The 3686-nt window shown below is 28.4% G+C and overlaps 1 pseudogene; it reads right to left on the bottom strand.

Moving 5' to 3' along the window:
- Positions 1-2900, bottom strand: part of LOC111641960 — a 52721-nt pseudogene extending 49821 nt beyond the window's left edge.
- Positions 2901-3686: the final 786 nt, after the last annotated feature.

Consider the following 3686-nt stretch of genomic DNA (forward strand, 5'->3'; position numbering starts at 1 on the left):
TTCCGTTTTATATGAATTCCATGTTGTACGAGTCACTTAGATTTTACAAATACGTATGCCGGGCTGTGAACGGCTCACGTATTTGTAAAATCTAAGTGACTCGTACAACATGGAATTCATATAAAACGGAATAATCAACAGTGTTATAGGGGGGTCGACTGTATTTACGCTGATAAAGATCTTTTAATCCTTGTATTCTTTACATAAACATCGTCGTGTCATTATAATAAATATAAAGGATCTTTACTTAATTTCTTGTTAAAATGACAAGTAATTACTTAAAAGTTCAAAAGATGTGAATCACTCTCATCAATCAAACTATAACTGAAGTCTCTTACTGTGTTACTTAAACTGAAATAAAGCCTTAATTATAATTTAAATTGACGTTTTATTTAATTGTTTGTTTTTTAAAAACAAAACCATTAAAATCTTCAGACATGATTTTAATATTTTTGCTTCTTGATGAAAGCCAATCCTTTCATCAAGCAGCAGCATAATTTAAACTTCTACTAATTTAGATTAAGATGTAAAAATAATAATTTTGATATTCTGAATATAATTAATATTAATACAAAGAATATTCAATAAGTACGTATAAGGGTTTTATTTCAGTATCAGTGATGTTTCACAATAAAGAAGTTGAATGAACTTCATCAAGGTAAAGCAGCGTGGAAGAAGCATAAAAAAAGTTTATAAAAATAATTTAATTAATATTAAAATTAATTAAAATAATACATAAGACCTCCATTGACGTCACAGGATTTTTAAATAGGCTAAAAATTGTCCTATTGAACAACGTACGAGATACAAATTTCGTAATGGATCGTTGACGTTTCCAAAGAAAATTGCAATACGAAATTTTGTAAGAAAAATTCTTTATATAAAAAAAAATATATATATGTATATTTCTCAATTTAAAAATCTATATTAAGTATTTATCTCTTCTATTAACCTGTGTTTAAATTAATAATATAATCACACGTTTAGATGAAAATTTTATAACTTTTTCAGAAGAGCCATATGTAATTTTTTATTTTAATTAACTATACAGCGTTATATAGAGGGTTTCTATTGTTAAAAACACAATAATAGAAGATTCTCGATATAGCGAATTAATCGAAATCATTCACAGTATCTTTTATAATGTAACAATTAAACATCCATTTAACGCGTGGTAGCGTTATATAGAGGGATTCCTATTGTTGAAAATAGCATTATAGAAGACTCTCGATATAGCAAACCAATCTAAATCATTCACTAATCTACTGTATCTTGCATAATACATCACTTAAACTTTAATATGGTTCATTTAATTATATACAAAAATAATTAGTTTATAAATTAACTTTAACATTTATTAAAATACTTTTCTGTAATTATAATTAAAAATTTATATAGAAAAATAATATAAAATTGAAACAGAATAGGATCTACAAGGACAAATCTACTATCAATGAATAAAGTTAATTCTCCAATTGATATAACAATTGAAGGAGAAAAATAAAATTTAATATAATATTTTATAATAAAAATTGAATTTAATAATAAAATTATATCTAAAAATAACTTGAAAAAGTTAATTTCTTTTTATATAATCTAACAATAAATTCTATAAATTTATATGCTAAATACAGTACAGTAAACCCTCAGTATAGTGAATTCAGTTCTTAAATACTGAAGGTTTATTATATAATTTAAGTATAATTTATATTATAAGAATAGAAGAAGGGTTTATGAAGGATTCTTATATTATTATTTTTTTTACTATAATAATGGCAATATAGAATAATTTGCCATTAGATACAAACAGCACACTTTAATGTACTGTAGCATTGTTAAAATCTACAAACAAAGAAAATTGTTTAAGAAATTTATGTTATATCCTGGCATTGTTTTATTATTTTATAATAATAATAATTTTAAAAAAAATTCGATTTTAATCGCTAAAAACGGCCATTATATTTTAAAAATTAAAATAATAATAATAACAAATAAAACTTTTATTGCCCAGTTAATTTAATCAATTACAAAATAAAGAAGACAGTAATAAACGTGTGAAGTTTAAGAGAGTTGTGACGAGTTTAAAACTCTTTAATGAATCATTAACTTTTACAAATGATAATTACAATTAAGTAAATACTCACTTAGCACTCTTTGGTATCTTATTTAAACAGACACTAGGTAATCTTTCGGCAGTTGGTTCGGCCGATATAGCTAGCCTTTTGGATCTGAACTCAGGTGCAGAATTTTTAACATAATCCCATTCACCATTGACGGAAACGGGGAATGGCACCTCCTTCGTCACCAGTCTGTGTGCCAAAGGTTTCATCGCCATGCGAAACTTTTCCAATTCAGCTTGCAGTTGTTTAATGAACATATTCTTTGCTCTTATTTCCATTTCCAAACTGTCGATTCTCAGATCCTTCTGCCTCACCTCTCTTTCCTTCTGTTCCAATGCCAATTGAAGATCTCGAACACTCGTCATGTGTTCAAGGGAGACGGCCCTCTCCCAAAGGCCGATTGTCACGCTCATATAACAATCCTGTCAGTGTCAATTGTATAAAGAGCAATCGCACGTCCTTGCCCGGGTGTTACCAAAATAACTACAGGATCCACTCGACAGGTTATAAGTCTTGTGTTGTAAGCTAAACGTCGCCGGATACGGTAATCCAACCTGAATCGATGTAAACGCCGCCACCGGCCTTAAGTGCTATTACACAGCAACACAAGAAAAAAAACACATCACCCCGCTGTGACGGAAGAAACGGAGGAGGAAAAAAAAAGGAAAAAAAAGGAAGGAAAGAAGGCAACTGAAAGCATAATTAGTCGCTGATAGCGCCCTCTAGCGGATCCAATTTTTTCCCCTATTACACTACTTACAAAGAGTGCCATTCTATACCTCTGCCATCTGACACCCTAAATATATATATACACATTTATATATACACTCCAACATGTGGTTTATTGCACATAAGTAAGGCGACTTGCGTAAATCTTTAATTTGAAAAATTGATCAATTTCGATGCGGTTCTGTTTTATTTTTTTACACCAGGGTTCTTTTTTTATGAATTTAAATTTATACAAAAATTCGCCATTTTGTTCCATTTTAGAGAAAATTTGCTGGGAGGTTTAACCTGAACCTAACATTTACAATATATAAATATATATTTATGAAGATCTGTGCCCTTTTATATTATACTTGTATGCTTTATATTCATACTATTTTAGTAATTATTAAGCTTACTTTTTAAGCAAAATCTGTCATAAGCAACAGCTTAGAACCTCGTACTGTAAGGATTTAGTCGAAGTCCTTAAGCTAAATCTGTAGTATGAGGCCTAAGCTCCCTCCCTATATTGATGGAGAAGGGCTTTTTTATATGTTGTATATAAGTCTAAATCTGGCATATTACTCTATAGAAAATGTAATAAAACTGTGTATTATATTGTATTTATATTAATACTACAGACACTACATATTTATACTATTGTATATTTAAAAATATATTTACTTGTATGCACTCTAATACAGTTATACATACATTACTCATTGTTATACCTTTGTAACATATTTAAATCACAGATAAAAATATATTAAATTAAAAAAAAAAAGAACAATAATGGCACGGCTTAATTCAGTTAACAAGTTAAAAGATCGATTAAGAGAGATGCAATTAAAGGGGGTAAAA

The sequence above is a fragment of the Centruroides sculpturatus genome, unplaced genomic scaffold, assembly GCF_000671375.1.
Source record: "Centruroides sculpturatus isolate CEXI.00-Female unplaced genomic scaffold, Cexi_2.0 scaffold113, whole genome shotgun sequence".
NCBI lineage: Eukaryota > Metazoa > Arthropoda > Arachnida > Scorpiones > Buthidae > Centruroides > Centruroides sculpturatus.